The sequence below is a fragment of the Bubalus kerabau genome, chromosome 2 (assembly GCF_029407905.1).
Source record: "Bubalus kerabau isolate K-KA32 ecotype Philippines breed swamp buffalo chromosome 2, PCC_UOA_SB_1v2, whole genome shotgun sequence".
Classification (NCBI taxonomy): Eukaryota; Metazoa; Chordata; class Mammalia; order Artiodactyla; family Bovidae; genus Bubalus; species Bubalus kerabau.
In genome coordinates this window covers 172,291,358-172,308,933 of record NC_073625.1, presented here as the reverse complement: position 1 = coordinate 172,308,933, position 17,576 = coordinate 172,291,358, and positions in this window count along the sequence as shown.

The following is a 17,576-nucleotide window of genomic DNA, read 5'->3' as shown; positions in this document are numbered from 1 at the left end:
CTTCATATCCACTCCTTTCTGTGTCTTTCTCTCTCTTTCTCTCAGGGTCTGCAAACCAGTAAGACTATCCTCACCAGACACCAGCTCAAATCTAGCTCTTGATTTTGGATTTGCAACTTCTATAAGTATGAGAAGTAAACGCTTCTTATTTAAGCCACCCAACCTAGTATATTTTTGTTATGGCAGGGAGACTGTTCTGTCTACGTGTACCCATGATACATGCATGGGTGATCACAATGAGAGCATTCCTCTGGCCTCAGGAATGGACATTTCATTGATACAACCAGAGCCGATTCTGTTGGAAAAGAATAATTCTTTTTTTCCCTGGGTTTGGAGCTGTGAAGATGTAAGCTTCTCTTGCCACCACGAGGGAAGTTTCGCCCAAGAATGAACCAATATAGAGTAGAAGAGCATCAGTTCAGTTCAGTCGCTCAGTCATATTCGACTCTTTGCGACCCCATGAACCGCAGCATGCCAGGCCTCCCTGTCCGTCACCAACACCCAGAGTCTACCCAAACCCATGTCCATCAAGTTGGTGATCCAGCCATCTCATCCTCTGTCGTCCCCTTCATCTCCCACTTTCAATCTTTCCCAGCATAGGGGTCTTTTCCAATGAGTCAGCTCTTCTCATCAGGTAGTCAAAGTATTGGAGTTTCAGCTTCAACATCAGTCCTTCCAATGAACATCCAGAACTGATCTCCTTTAGCATGGACTGGTTGGATCTCCTTTCAGTGCAAGGGACTCTCAAGAGTCTTCTCCGACACCACAGTTAAAAAGCATCAATTCTTCGGCACTCAGCTTTCTTTATAGTCCAACTTTCACATCCATACATGACCACTGGAAAAACCATAGCCTTGACTAGATGGACCTTTGTTGGCAAAGTAATGTCTCTGCTTTTGAATATGCTATCTAGCTTGGTCATAACTTTCCTTCCAAGGAGTAACTGTCTTTTAATTTCATGGCTGCAATCACCATCTGCAGTGATTTGGGAGCTGCCCAAAAATAAGTCAGCCACTATTTCCACTGTTACTCCATCTATTTGCCATGAAGTGATGGGACCAGATGCCATGATCTTTGTTTTCTGAATGTTGAGCTTTAAGCCAACTTTTTCACTCTCCTCTTTCACTTTCATCAAGAGGCTCTTTAGTTCTTCACTTTCTGCCATAAGGGTGGTGTCATCTGCATATCTGAGGTTATTGATATTTCTCCTGGCAATCCTGATTCCAGCTTGTGCTTCTTCCAGCCCAGCATTTCTCATGATGTACTCTGCATATAAGTTAAATAAACAGGGGGACAATATACAGCCTTGCCGTACTCCTTTTCCTATTTGGAACCAGTCTGTTGTTCCATGTCCAGTTCTAACTGTTGCTTCCTGATCTGCATACAGATTTCTCAGCAGGCAGGTCAGGTGGTCTGGTATTCCCATTTTTTGAAGAATTTTCCACAGTTTATTATGATCCACACAGTCAAAGGCTTTGGCATAGGCAATAAAGCAGAAACAGATGTTTTTCTGGAACTGTCTTGCTTTTTCAATGATCCAACAAATGTCGGCAATTTGATCTCTGGTTCCTCTGCCTTTTCTAAATCCAGCTTGAACATCTGGAAGTTCACGGTTCACCTATTGCTGAAGCCTGGCTTGGAGGATTTTAAGCATCACTTTACTAGCGTGTGAGATGAGTGCAATTGTGTGGTAGTTTGAGCATTCTTTGGCATTGCCTTTCTTTGGGATTGGAATGAACACTGACATTTTCCAGTCCTGTGGCCACTGCTGAGTTTTCCAAATTTGCTGGCATATTGAGTGCAGCACAAAATCACTGCAGGTGGTGATTGCAGCCATGAAATAAAGACACTTACTCCTTGGAAGGAAAGGTATGACCAACCTAGATAGCATATTCAAAAGCAGAGACATTACTTTGCCAACAAAGGTCCGTCTAGTCAAGGCTATTGTTTTTCCAGTGGTCATGTATGGATGTGAGAGTTGGACTGTGAAGAAAGCTGAGCGCCAAAGGATTGATGCTTTTGAACTGTGGTGTTGGAGAAGACTCTTGAGAGTCCCTTGGACTGTAAGGAGATCCAACCAGTCCACTCTAAAAGAGATCAGTCCTGGGTGTTCTTTGGAAGGACTGATGCTAAAGATGAAACTCCCATCCTTTGGCCACCTCATGCAAAGAGTTGACTCACTGGAAAAAAACCCTGATGCTGGGAGGGATTGGGGGCAGGAGGAGAAGGGGACGACAGAGGATAAGATGGTTGGATGGCATCACCAACTCAACGGACATGAGTTTGAGTGAACTCCGGGAGTTGGTGATGGACAGGGAGGCCTGGCGTGCTGCAATTCAAGGGGTCGCAAAGAGTCAGACACGACTGAGCGACTGAACTGAACTGAACTGAGTGCAGCACTTTCACAGCATCATCTTTCAGGATTTGAAATAGCTCAACAGGAATTCCATCACCTCCACTGGCTTTGTTCGTAGTGATGTTTCCTAAGGCCCACTTGACTTCACATTCCAGAATGTCTGGCTCTGGGTGAGTGATCACACCATTATGATTATCTGGGTCGTGAAGATCTTTTTTGTACAGTTCTTCTGTGTATTCTTGCCATCTCGTCCTAATATCTTCTGCTTCTGTTAGACGCATACCATTTCTGTCCTTTATCGAGCCCATCTTTTCATGAAATGTTCCCTTGATATCTCTAATTTTCTTGAAGAGATCTCTAGTCTTTCCCATTCTATTGTTTTCCTCTACTTCTTTGCACTGATCACTGAGGAAGGCTTTTTTATCTCTCCTTGCTATTCTTTGGAACTCTGCATTCAAATGGATATATCTTTCCTTTTTCCCTTTGCTTTTTGCTTCCCTTAGGTCCATGAATCAAGGCAAATTGGAAGTGGTCAAACAGGAGATGACAAGAGTGAACATCGACATTCTAGGAATCAGTGAACTAAGATGGACTCGAATGGGTGAGTTTAACTCAGATGACCATTATATCTACTACTGTCGGCAGAAATCCCTTAGAAGAAATGGAGTAGCCATCACAGTCAACAAAAGAGTCCAAAATGCAGTACTTGGATGCAATCTCAAAAATGACAGAATGATCTCTGTTCGTTTCCAAGGCAAACCATTCAATAGCATGGTAATCCGAGTCTATGCCCCAACTGGTAATGCTGAAGAAGCTGAAGTTGAACAGTTCTATGAAGACCCATAAGACCTTCTAGAACTATCACCCCAAAAAGATGCCCTTTTCATTAAAGGGGACTGGAATGCAAAAGTAGGAAGTTAAGAAACAACTGGAGTAACAGGCAAATTTGGCCTTGGAATACAGAATGAAGCAGGGCAAAGGCTAATAGAGTTCTGCCAAGAGAATGCACTGGTCATAGCAAACACCCTCTTCCAACAACACAAGAGAAGACTCTCCACATGGACATCACCAGATGGACAACACAGAAATCAGATTGATTATATTCCTTGCAGTTAAAGATAGAGAAGCTCTATACAGTCAGCAAAAACAAGACTGGGAGCTGACTGTGGCTCAGATCATGAACTTCTTATTGCCAAATTCAGACTGAAATTGAAGCAAGTGGAGAAAACCACTAGACCATTCAGGTATGACCTAAATCAAATCCCTTATGACTATACAGTGGATGTGAGAAATAGATTTAAGGGACTAGATCTAATAGAGTGCCTGATGAAGTATGGACAGAGGTTCGTAACATTGTACAGGAGACAGGAATAAAGACTATCCCCAGGAAAAAAAAGAAGAGCATCAGGACATAGTAAAACCAGGTGCTGGTTTAAGTCCCTGATCCAGCTGTGCTTGAAGCCTCAGTTTTGTGAACCAGTAAATCCTACTTTTTAGTTAAACTACTTTCTGTTTCTGTTACTTGCTACCCAGAGTCCTGATTAAGAAGTAAAATGATGTGAATGACTTAATTATGACTATAAAATGGAGCCGTTATAATTATGCGTTTGTGTTTGAATAAATGGGACTTCCCTGGTGGGTCAGATGGTAAAGAATCTGCCTGCAATGCAGGAGACCCAGGTTTGATCCCTGGCTTGAGCAGATCCCCTGGAGAAGGGAGTGGCTACCCACTCCAGTATTCTTGTCTGGAGAATTCCATGGACAGAGGAGCCTGGCAGGTTGCAGTCCATGGGGTCAAAAATAGTTGGACACAACTGAGCAACTAACACTTTCACTTTGAATAAATGCATATGTAGCTATTTGTTTAGTGAGGAGAATATACACTAAAATTTAACATTGTTTTTCTCAGGGGGATGGAATTGGAGAAAGTTAAGAGAAGATTAATAACTTTTTCTTTTTACATATCTGTGATGTTTGACTTTCACATAGGTGTTTGTATCTTTTGTAACTTTCAAAACTCTATAAATGTTTTTAGATGTGTGTCATATATTTTGTGTTTTTTCAAATATGGGAATATATAGAGGGGAAATGATGCAAATTACTTGGAAAAAGTAAAAAGTTTAAATTTAATACTGTGTTGTCTGTGCTTAGTCGGTCAGTCGTATCTGACTCTTTGTGACCCCATGGACTGTAGCCTGCCAGGCTTCTCTGTCCATGGGGGTTCTCTAGGGGAGAATACTGGAATGGGTTGCCATGCCCTACTCCAGGGAAACTTCCCAAGCCAGGGATCAAACCCAGGTCTCCCGAATGGGAAGCCCAAGAGTACTGGAGAGGGTAGCCTATCCCTTCTCCAGGGGGATCTTCCCAACCCAGGAATCAAACCAGGGTCTCCTACATTGTAGGTGGATTATTTACCAGCTAAGCTACCAAGGAAGCCCAAATTTAATACTTGAAACATTTTAAAACAAATAATCATATTAGCTGATGAAAACCTATAAAAGCTTTTCTGAGTAAGTTCTTGATTTCAGGACTTAAATACAATTGATCATTGATTTTTGTATCTTTATCTTGAATACACATGATTAACTGCTTAAAAACACCCTTATTCCTAATGCACATGTGACCTTAATCCAATATATTTAGGAATAAGTAAAAGGATTTCTCCTCCATGATTAAAGTAGACCACCCTTATATTAAGAAAAGAAAATAATGAAGTCACTATTGTCCAGGAAATTTGTCTTTCCCAGATACTAATTCTGAGTTTCAACACTAATTATAACTTTTGATAACTTATTTTGAAATATACTTTGATCCCTTATGATAATGTTTGAGCCTTTTTTCCATACTGGCATCTGTTATTTTTTTATTATAAATATAACCAAGAGTCTGATCAGCTTAAATGATCAAAAACCTTGAACATATAATTTTATGAAAACACAGTTGGAGGCATATATTGTTACAGTATTTGCATTATTTAGTAAGACGGTTTCTTCCCTCCTGGAGGTTGGGGAAGAGAGTTCGCTGAGAACGTTAGTGACAGAGCCTGGAGAAGACACTGCCAGCTCTTATCTTTGAGTGGCACTACACGGGTCTTAACCTCACAGCCCATTTTAAACCTACAGAAGGTCATTTACTTTCTTGCACAAGCCTTTAACCCACTTGAGAAATGGGTTTAGTCAAAGATAAAGCCCCTGTGAATTGGTAACCTGGTTTTAGGAAAGATTTTCATAGTAACTAAGGTGTTGGATAAACAGACACCATTTGTTTACAAAGACACCACATAGCTATGATTACTATTTTGATTGTGTCTTCATAGCACAGTATAGCTGTCTTGAAGCTCCTTTTTCCAAGGAGTCAGTTTAAAATATGATTAAACGTTGGGAATTGTTTCTTTGAATTTGGGTGTTGAGGTTATTACAGTGTATCTGCAAACACAGTCTGCCATGTTTATAGGTAGGAACAATCATGTCTATTAGCAATTTATAGGTGAAAAGGGCATTTTTAGCTGAATAGGACTTCTAATGTACCATATATGGAATATTATCCATTAAATCCATCAAAATGAAAATCTTGACAAATAATAGTGAGTGACATAAATAAATAATGTCCTCGGAAAAAACACATAATGATATGTAAATAATTTTTATCTTATAAAATCAATCCCTTAAGAGAAAATAATTGATTTTATTGATTTACAGTACCGTCAGCATTCTTGTAATGTAAAATTTAGTAGCTAGCCTTGGACATTAAATTTTAAACTCAGAATCACCATCAATCTTTTATTTAGATCTGATAAGCTTCTGGGGTCGCTCTAACAGTGACATCTTAATATGGATCTCCCACATGGAGCAATTCACCTTCAGGATATTATGTTTTCTTTTACAAATCTATAAGCAAAAGTATGACCTACCATAATGGAAATAATGTATGACTAAGACTCTTTCACTTGGCATTGGGATGAGGATTACACTACTTTGACTAACAACTTTTCTTTTTTCTCCTCAATTTTATTAACTCTAGCCAAGTCCTTAATTTTCATGAATGGAATTGAAAATACTGTTCTTTTGATCTTTTGGGTTGAGTTCTGGGTCATGTAAAGATTAAGTGAAGTGATTCCAAACCCAAAATCCTATAATTACAAAATGTTTAAGTTGATGCTTGGACTTCTTTTTCCCCTCTGCTTCTAAGTTGGGAAGAGTGCTTTCTGAACTGCAAATTAAGATAGTCTTATCCCTTCATCCTTGGCAAAGTAAACAGATTTAAAGAGGCCATCTACTTAGTAACCATTTGTTTTGTTTAATCTGAGATTAGGCTTAGGTTGACAAAAATTTTACTGAACTTAGAGTAGACAGGATGCTTTAAATATTTTTTTTATATTTTCTATTATGATTATTTTTCACTTTTTGGCTAGGCCACATGGCATGTAGGATCCTAGTTCCCTGGCCAGGGATTGAACTGGCATCCTCTGCATTGGCAGCTCGAGGTCCCACCCACTGGACCACCAGGGAAGTCCCACCCACTGGACCACCAGGGAAGTTCCAGAATGCTTTAAGACAGCATTACTTGGTAGTAATTTCTTCCTGCAGCCTCTTCTGAGTGGTTTGTGAATAGGAACAAAATGTAAATAAGCTCTGACAGGTTAAAGGATGCAGTTTTAGAGGGAATCAAAATATTTACGAATTGATCAAATAACATACTAAAGGATTTCTAAATGGCAGCATATGTTCTTTAACCAATCTTTAAGGGAGCTGGTAATAATTCCTCTAACAATTTACTGCATGTGTTTTTACCACTGACCATCACCTAAGGGAAGAAAGATCATGTGATTCATTACTGTAATGGCCTGGGTAAAGAATCCTCCTGGGGAGGAAAGACTTAGAACTACAGCTGTGTTTCTAATTGGAGTGTGGTGAAAAAGACACTAATCACAATTGGAACGAGAGGCCAGGACAGCAGCTTGCCTGTCTTGCAACCAGCAGTGAGCAAATCTTTACATCAGCATATGAGGTACTTTTTGAAGCCAGTTTGGGAGTTTAAATTGTAAAAACATTGAAAGGAACCAAATTGAGGACATTTTCTAGGTTTAGGATGTGACAATTTGTTTTAAGGACAACTACGAAGGGTAATATGACCTTTTACCTTAGAGACAGTATTATTAATTGATAGAGGGTATTAGTTTAGTCACTACAGATGGTGACTGCAGCCATGAAATTAAAAGACGATTACTCTTGGGAAGAAAAGTTATGACCAACCTAGATAGCATATTCAAAAGCAGAGACATTACTTTGCCAACAAAGGTTCGTCTAGTCAAGGCTATGGTTTTTCCTGTGGTCATGTATGGATGTGAGAGTTGGACTGTGAAGTAGGCTGAGTGCCGAAGAATTGATGCTTTTGAACTGTGGTGTTGGAGAAGACTCTCGAGAGTCCCTTGGACGGCCAGGAGATCCAACCAGTCCATTCTGAAGATCAGCCCTGGGATTTCTTTGGAAGGAATGATGCTAAAGCTGAAACTCCAGTACTTTGGCCACCTCATGCGAAGAGTTGACTCATTGGAAAATACTCTGATGCTGGGAGGGATTTGGGGCAGGAGAAGGGGACGACAGAGGATGAGATGGCTGGATGGCATCACTGACTCGATGGACGTGAGTCTGAGTGAACTCCGGGAGTTGGTGATGGACAGGGAGGCCTGGCGTGCTGCGATTCATGGGGTTGCAAAGAGTCGGACACGACTGAGCGACTGATCTGATCTGATCTGATTAGTTTAGTTTTATTTTTATAATTCTGATGAATGTAAAGAAATGTCTTAGTGGTCACTCAAAGTGGGAAAACATTTACGATGCTGTGCTTTTCTGCTTGTCGCTTTCTCTGCTTAGAGAGCCTGCCAGGAATAGGATGGTGAAGGAAGGAAAGAGGAAGACTCAGGGCCAGGTAGACAGACAGACCTGTGTTCATATTTCAGCTCTATAGTTACTGGCTGGTTGGCTGTAAGTGTGAAACTGAGCCTCTCTGTTTCCCCAGGTGTTCAGTGGAATCAATGATAATTATACTGAGGGGATGTGGTGATAATGGAGTAACATATGCAAAGTACCCAGCACAAGGCAGATGCGCCAGATTGTAGCTTTCCTTCCTCTTGTCCTATGTCCACCTGGTCAATCACTCAGCCTTCAGACTGACTCAACAAATCTCTTCCCTTCCAGTTCTCAAGACCCTTCTCTTATCATGAAAATACAGAAGTTGGACTGCAGCAGGGAAAGGTGGTGGGAAAATGTACTTCATCAAGGTTTCTAAAGTAGCAAACAGGACACTAAATGGACTTTGACATAAATAAGTCAATACAAGTAACTGACTTATTCATTTTAATATCAAGTAGGATGGCAACCCACTCCGGTACTCTTGCCTGGAAAATCCCATGGGCGGAGGAGCCTGGTAAGCTGCAGTCCATGGGGTCGCACAGAGTTGGACACAACTGAAGCAACTTAGCAGTAGCAGTAGCAGGATAATTCCAATTTTTTCACCTTGTAAGTAGTAGCTTAAAATATTTACTTTGATAAACTATATCTTTATGGGTCATCAAAAAGAAAAATTTTCTGTTATTTTATGTGTAGTTCAACTAAATCTCAGTGAAGATATACTCCTATCTCATACCATGTTTTCAATGGAAGAATAAGAAACTTTTTCCAAAGAAAGGTGAAACATTTTGCTTTTTTAAAAAAACTATTTCTGAGGCTGTGGTTCATTTTATTCTTTAATTTGGAATAAATATCACTTCTGCTTCTAAAAAAAGTTGGACTGCAGCTGGGATCTTAATTCCCAAGAATGTTACTGAAAGTGGGGATCTGGTTGCAGTGGGGGTCTTCTCACTCGCTGCTCCAAAGCCATTAAAGAGGCTAGGTTGGTAGAAAGGAAAATCTGTTTTCTTTTGGATGCAGGCAACTGGTGCGGGAGAAGAGTGAACGCTGTCCAAAGGCCAATTCCCCACCTTTGACAATCAGGGGCAAGACATTTTATAGGCTGAGGCAGGGGGCTACCTGCAGAAACGGCGGTTAGCTCAGACAGTCATCTTGATATTAGTCACTGGCGGTCTGACCAGTGTCATCTTGACTGCTTTCAGTTCAGTTTAGTTCAGTTCAGTTCAGTCTCTCAGTCGTGTCCAACCCTTTGCAGCCCTGTGGACTGCAGCACACCAGGCTTCCCTGTACATCACCAACTCCCGGAGCCTACTCAAACTCATGTCCATCGAGTCAATGATGCCATCCAAGCATCTCATCCTCTGTCATCCCCTTCTCCTCCCACCTTCAATCTTTCCCAGCATCAGGGTCTTTTCCAATGAGTCAGTTCTTTGCATCAGGTGGCCAAAGTATTGGAGTTTCAGCTTCAGCATCAGTCCTTCCAATGAATATTCAGGACTGATTTCCTTTAGGATGGACTGGTTGGATCTCCTTGTAGTCCAAGGGACTCTCAAGAGTCTTCTTCAACACCACAGTTCAAAAGCATCAATTCTTCTTTATAGTCCAACTCTCTATATAGAGTCCAACTCTCTCTTTCTCTCTCTCTCTCTCTATATATACATAGTCCCATTGTATATATAGTCCAACTCTATAGCTTTCTTTATAGTCCATCTCTCACATCCATACATGACTACTGGAAAAACCATAGCCTTGACTAGATGGACCTTTGTTGGCAAAGTAATGTCTCTGCTTTTGAATATGCTATCTAGCTTGGTCATAACTTTCCTTCCAAGGAGTAACTGTCTTTTAATTTCATGGCTGCAATCACCATCTGCAGTGATTTTGGAGCTGCCCAAAAATAAAGTCAGCCACTGTTTCCACTGTTTCCCCATCTATTTGCCATGAAGTGATGGGACCACATGCCATGGTCTTCGTTTTCTGAATGTTGAGCTTTAAGCCAAGTTTTTCACTCTCCTCTTTAACTTTCATCAAGAGGCTTTTTAGTTCCTCTTCACTTTCTGCCATAATGGTGGTGTCATCTGCATATCTGAAGTTACTGATATTTCTCCCGGCAATCTTGATCCCAGCTTGTGCTTCTTCCAGCCCAGCATTTCTCATGATGTACTCTGCATAGAAGTTAAATAAGCAGGGTGACAATATACAGCCTTGCCGTACTCCTTTTCCTATTTGGAACCAGTCTGTTGTTCCATGTCCCGTTCTAACTGTTGCTTCCTGACCTGCATACAGATTTCTCAGGAGGCAGGTCAGGTGGTCTGGTATTCCCATCTCTTGAAGAATTTTCCACAGTTTATTGTGATCCACACAGTCAAAGGCTTTGGCATAGTCAATTAAGCAGAAGTAGATGTTTCTCTGGAACTCTCTTGCTTTTTCGATGATCCAGTGGATGTTGGCAATTTGATCTTGACTGCTTTAAGTACAGTTAATCTTTAGTTTCGAGGGCTTCCCTGGTGGCTCAGGTGGTAAAGAATCCATCTGCAATGCAAAAGACCCAGATTTGACCCCTGGGTCAAGACAATCCCTGGAGAAAGGAATGGCAACCCATACCAGCATTCTTGCCTGGAGAATCCCATGGACAGAGGAACCTGGTGGGTTACCATTCATGTGGTCGCAAAGAGTCAGACATGACTGAGCAACTAACACCCTTTGACTGTTTTCCTTTGTTTGTGCATTTTCTCACTTCTCTGATTCAACTTATTCTTTGGCTAAGGTTTTTCCATAGACAAAAGGCAGGCAGAGGACACAGGGTGCTTTGAAACACAGAGGACTGTGCTCCTTCCAAAAGTCATAGAAGCAATTGTCTTCAAACAACCAAGATTCTGTCAGAAGCTGGAGTGGCAGATTACTTGAATCTTCAAAGTACCAGGTCCTTGAGTCAGTTGAAGACCTCTTGTTCTCTTTTGTATGATCTAATCATAAATTCTGTAAAGTCAACCTACTGATAAAAAAAAGCTCTGCCTTTATCATTGAACTCTCAACCTAGTGACATTTCACAGACTAATCTTGCCAATTGATTTGTCCTTTGGTCTAGTTTTCCACCTGTTGTTTGTCTGACCAGGGAATCTGTTAAGTCTATAGGACCTGTCCAAGCAGCATTCACACCAGCTCAGGTTGCTATACTGACTGTCCTTTGATAGATTACCTCTTCCATCTTCAGACCTGCCCTCACTACTCTGCATAGGTTTCCATCAGATGTTTATGAAGAGGGACAGCCAAATCAATATTTTTGCTCTGCTTTGCTGCCAGAATTCGATGATCTGTCACAGTTCTTGCCCAATTCGTCTAGTCATTATTGTTCAAATGTTTTTAGCTTTGTTGGAAGTACTGGGCTAACTGATTTTATATCCTTCCTCTGAGCTAAACTTTGAAGTATAACTTTAGCAACATTGTACTATACTTTCCCACAACCCAGAGCATAATGTTTTATGCTTACTGGTTAATCATTCATTGCACACATGTTTGGCAACTATCTTCCAAGATTTTTCCAGAATTTTCTACCTGAGAAGATTTTACTGATAATCATCCTATCCTGAATCATCTCACAAACTCTTCTGTCTTACATTACATTGCTCCCAACCTATAGACCAAGCACAGCTTACTGTAAATTATGTTGAATAAGATGCTATGGTTCTATAAAGTCTTTGCTATTCACATCTAAATGCAGTCATTTGTGTTGTTCATTTGCTAAGTCGTGTCTGACTCTTTGTGACCCCATGGACAGAAGAACACCAGGCTTCCCTGTCCTTCACCATCTCCTGGAGTTTGCTCAAACTCATTTGTTGAGTCGGTGGTGCCATCCAACCATCTCATCCTCTGTCATCCCCTTCTCCCCCTGCCTTCGATCTTTCCTAGCATCAGGGCCTTTTCTAACAAGTTGGCTCTTCACATCAGGTGGCCAAAATATTTTAGCTTCAGCACCAGACCTTCCAATGAATATTCAGGATTGATTTCCTTTAGGATTGACTGGTTTCATCTCCTTGCAGAAAGGGATTCTCAAGAGTCTTCTCCAACACCACAGTTTGAAAGCATCAATTCTTTGGTGCTCAACCTTGTAGATTTTCAAAAATAAATCTTTCAAGAATCGGGAGTGTTTATAAGTTATGTTAGACAATTCCCCTATCATGTTTTTGACATTAAATAGTTAACTGTTTCAAATCAATTTTCTGTTATATCTATGATGTAATCATTCAATGGTATAAGATCACTGTTGGCCAACATTTTCTGGAGGATTAGATAGCAAACATTTTAAGCTTTGCAGGCCACACAATCTCTGTTGCAACTACTCAACTCTACTGTGTAGCAGTCACAGACAATTTATAAATGGATGAGCATAAACAATATATCTTTACCTATTGATACTAGAATTTGAATTTTATGTACTTTTCACATGACAGATCATAAGGTATTATTTTTCTTTACAATTCTCAACCTTTAAAAATGTAATAGCCATTCTTATGGACTGTAAAAAACAAAAACAAAACAAAACAGGCTGAGGGTCAGATTTGGTCTATAACTGTAGTGTTCTGGGATAGTATAGTTTACAGCCAAAAGCAGATCCAGGTTTTATGAGGACAGACCCCTTTACAAGGGTGGTGGGTAGGTCATGGGGGGCTTTTTTTTTTTAACCGTTTATCACTTAAATGTTTCAATTTGCACTTACTAAGATAGAGGATATTTTCTTAAATTGTTGTTTAGTTCCTAAGTTGTGTTCAACTCTCTGTGACCTCATGGACTGTATCCTGCCAGGCACCTTTGTCCATGGGATTTCCCAGGCAAGAATACTGGAGTGGGTTGTCATCTCCTCCTCCAGGGCATATTCCTGACCCAGGGATTGAACCTGAGTTTCCTGCATTGTAAGCAGATTCTTTACCACTGAGCCACTAGGGAAGCCCTTTTTTTAAAAGTAACCTCAGTAAAATTAATAAATTTCTGCAGTTTAACAGCAATATAATGCTTTATTCTAACCACTAATCCCCACTTCAAATGTATTCAACTGTGTCAGTAATGTCCTGCATAAAACTGTTTTCAGTACAGGATCCCATTCAGGTTACATAATAAATAAAGTTTGTACATCCTTTTAGCTTAAGGGGAACTTGTTTTTTAGAAATGTAAAATTACGAATAAGAAATTAGATACAAAGCTTTGGGAGGGACCCATGCAGATGAAGGGGCTTCCTAGGTGGCTCAGTGTCAAAGAATTCACTGGCAAATGCAGGAGACACAGGAGATGTGGGTTCGATCCCTGGGATGGAATATCTTCCCCTGGATAAGGAAATGGCAACCTACTTCAGTATCCTTGCCTAAAGAATTCCACGGACAGAGTAGCCTGGTAGGCTGCAATTCATGGGTCATGAAGAGTTGGACATGATGAACGACTGAGCACCCATACACCTGCAGATGGAAGGCCCTTGAAAATGGAGCCTCCTCGGTGTCCTGGTTAATCTGCTTTTGGTGACATTTGGACAATTCTTCTGCAGAGGTTCTCAGGCCTGGCTGATGATTGAAGACACCAAGAGAATTTTCTAATGACAGGTTGCAAAGCTCCAACAGAATGCCTGAATTAGAATCGCTGTTGTGAAACTCCATAGGCAGTTCTACCGTGCAGTTAGGTTTAGAGACCACTGTTTAACCAACTTATAACAGTGAATGAGTTCATTAGAACTGGTACCGCAAACACATTTATTACCTTAATTTGGCTGCCTATCCAGAAATAGGTTTTAACCATTGTTATTGACCCATGACCCAAATGGTTAGTTTTATCAAGAAAGTTCTCATGTTGAACGGTTTCAGCAGAGTAGACATGCATACTCTTAAGCCATCTACTCTCTTTTTAGTAAAGGTTAACCCTTCCATAGTGGACTGGCTTTTCACAGTTTAGATTCAGTGTAATATTTTTATATATTAACCTTTATTTTTAAAACTTCTTAAAAATCCTATATTTTTGAGTTGGCATTACTTTTCAGATAATTTATAAAGCGAATAAGTGACAGCAGAAGGTGTTGGAGAAGACTCTTGAGAGTCCCTTGGACTGCAAGGAGATCCAACCAGTCCATTCTGAAGGAGATCAGCCCTGGGATTTCTTTGGAAGGAATGATGCTAAAACTGAAACTCCAGTACTTTGGCCACCTCATGCGAAGAGCTGACTCATTGGAAAAGACTCTGATGCTGGGAGGGATTGGGGGCAGGAGAAAAAATGGTCGACAGAAGATGAGATGGCTGGATGGCGTCACTGACTCGATGGACGTGAGTCTGGGTGAACTCCAGGAGTTGGTGATGGACAGGGAGGCCTGGTGTGCTGTGATTCATGGGGTCGCAAGGAGTCGGACACGACTGAGCGACTGAACTGAACTGAACTGAATAACATCTGAAATGTACATCATCACAGTTGGGAGAGTTAGTTTATAAACTTAGGCATATGGTGGTGGCTAAATCATTTGTCATTGCCTGATTAATTATCAAACTTACAGAAGCCTGTTTTCATATTCCTGTAAGTACTATGCAGCCTATATTCTTCAAATAGAAGGTAATTTCCATGATGCCGAGAGATCTTCTTAGTCAAAATTGGGTAGTTCTGTCTGTAGAGTAGGTAGATACTACCACTTCCAGTCATTTAACCCATCAGCTCATACATTCAGCAAGTATTAAACAAGTGCCTGCAATATGCTAGGCACTGTACTGGGTGCTGAGGATCCAATAGTGCAGAGCTTAGATTCTGATGGGAAGATGGAAACTAAACAAGTTAATTTCACATGGTGATAAATAATGTGTAGAAAATAAAACAAGGTAAAGCCATAGTGAATGTGTGTTTATGGGTGGGGAGGAGACAGTTCAGTTCAGTTCAGTCGCTCAGTCGTGTCCAACTCTTTGTGACCCCATGAATCACAGCACACCAGGCCTCCCTGTCCATCACCAACTCCCGGAGTTCACCCAGACTCAAGTCCATCGAGTCAGTGATGCCATCCAACCATCTCATCCTCTGTCGTCCCCTTCTCCTCCTGCCCCCAACCCCTCCCAGCATCAGAGTCTTTTCCAATGAGTCAACTCTTCGCATGAGGTGGCCAAAGTACTGGAGTTTCAGCTTTAGCATCATTCCCTCCAAAGAAATCCCAGGGCTGATCTCCTTCAGAATGGACTGGTTGGATCTCCTTGCAGTCTAGGGACTCTCAAGAGTCTTCTCCAATACCACAGTTCAAAAGCATCAATTCTTCGGCACTCAGCCTTCTTCACAGTCCAACTCTCACATCCATACATGACCACAGGAAAAACCATAGCCTTGACTAGACGGACCTTTGTTGGCAAAGTAATGTCTCTGCTTTTCAATATGCGATCTAGGTTGGTCATAACTTTCCTTCCAAGGAGTAAGCGTCTTTTAATTTCATGGCTGCAGTCACCATCTGCAGTGATTTTGGAGCCCAGAAAAATAAAGTCTGACACTGTTTCCACTCTTTCCCCATCGGGAGGAGACAGGGATCGCTAATTACATAGTCAAAGGTGGTGGTGACATTTGAGCTGAGACCCAAATAGTGACAAGGAGTCAGAGCTCTGCTGTCCAGCACAGGAGAAACTGAAGCTCTTGAAATGTGGCTGATGCCACAGGTTGAAATGATAATATTTTGGATATAGTGGGTTAAACCAAATATATCACTAAATTTAATTTCACCTGATTTTTTTTTTACCCTTTTAAGTGGCTTTTAGAAAATTACCTATATGGTTTGTATTGTATCTCTGTTAGCACTGATCTAGAAAGTTAATTCAGTTTCAGGTTTTTCCAGAGTACACACGTACCCCGCAAGGATCCTAATGGATCGGAGATGTTATAAGTTCTTAAGAGTTTGAGCTAATATAACCTTAGCTAAAATGTACTGAATTCTCACACTGCTGTGAAATAAGGAATATTCCCACCTCGATTTTACAGATGGGGAAATGGAGGTCTACAGGGGCCAAGTATCGTCCTAAGATGATAAGACAAGGAAATCATAGCGCGAGAAGTCAGACCAGTCTGGTCTGAAGATGCTGGAGACCAGGAGCTGCAATGAGAGGAGGCAGGAGTTTAGAGCAGGCTTCGGGTAGGGGCCATCGCGGGCTCTTCGGCGGCCTCCCGGGTCCTGAAGTGTGGGTCCCCAGCACCCCATCGCCATTCCACGGTCCTGCCGGCTCCCCTCCTGGCCCAGGCCGAGGCACCAACCTCCGGGATCCTCAGGCCAGCACCACCGCCAGAGCCTGCGTCCTCGTAGGACCCACTTGCCCCGCGTTCCCCAGTTCCCGGGCTTCCCCGGGCGCCGATGCCCCTCGCCAGATGCGCGGCGGCTCCTCCTCCCCTGCCCCCTGGCGACCACTCCCCGCGCACACTCAGAGAGCACCCTGCATCCCTGCGGCTGCTCGGAATGTATTTCTGATCCCGTGTCGGCCCTGCAGGAATTCCTGCAAAAAATGCAGCGAGAGCCGATCCCGTCCCCCTCCCCCTCCGTATCTCCCGGGTCCATTCCGCCTGCTGTGGTTCTGAGAGTGGCCTTTCTGGGCACCTTTACCGCTCGGGGGTCATCATGCCATCTGGAGTGACCAGCGTGTCTGAGTTTGGTGTATGTATATGCATCTAGAGCTCTTTAGATACCAGTCTCTGGAAGGGCAAGATCCCCACTCCCCCACCCCCAACTGGGGAGGTTGGGGGGCGGGGGAGGGGTTCAGCTTTTTCGTCCCGGTTGTCAGGAACTTCAGACTGAGACAGCACAAGGTCGCCTGAATGTGCAGCCACCCAGCTCCTGGCCGCAGCGGGGACAGTGGGGCAAGCGTTCCAGACCTCCAACCGTCAGGCTGGGAGCTAAGACGCCCACACACCTGGGCAGCGATTCCAGGTGCGGCCTCCTCATTTTACTGCAGGGCACTTGCTTCCTCTTGGGGGTCTCTTAGGAAGGTCTGTGAATAGTCACCAGCACTTGGGGTGGGGGTGGGATGGAAGGGTGGAGCCAAGTACCTCTGAGGCTTGACAGGTGTCAGAACTATTTATGGCATTAAACAGCGAGGAAGGGGAGGAAAAGGTTTAGTTTTAAAGTACCCTGCTATTCATAGGACGAGTCCCGGGTTGTTATATGTCCAGGAAGAAAGCAAGAACTTCATCTTCGCCAGACCTGAGTCTGACTCACAGGATGGCTGTGACTCATCCTTCAAGACACTTCCCCCAGCCACCAAGGGGCAAACGATGGCCCTGGGGCCGAAATGATTCTGTGAACCAGTCAGATGGAGAGAGTTTGGAACTGC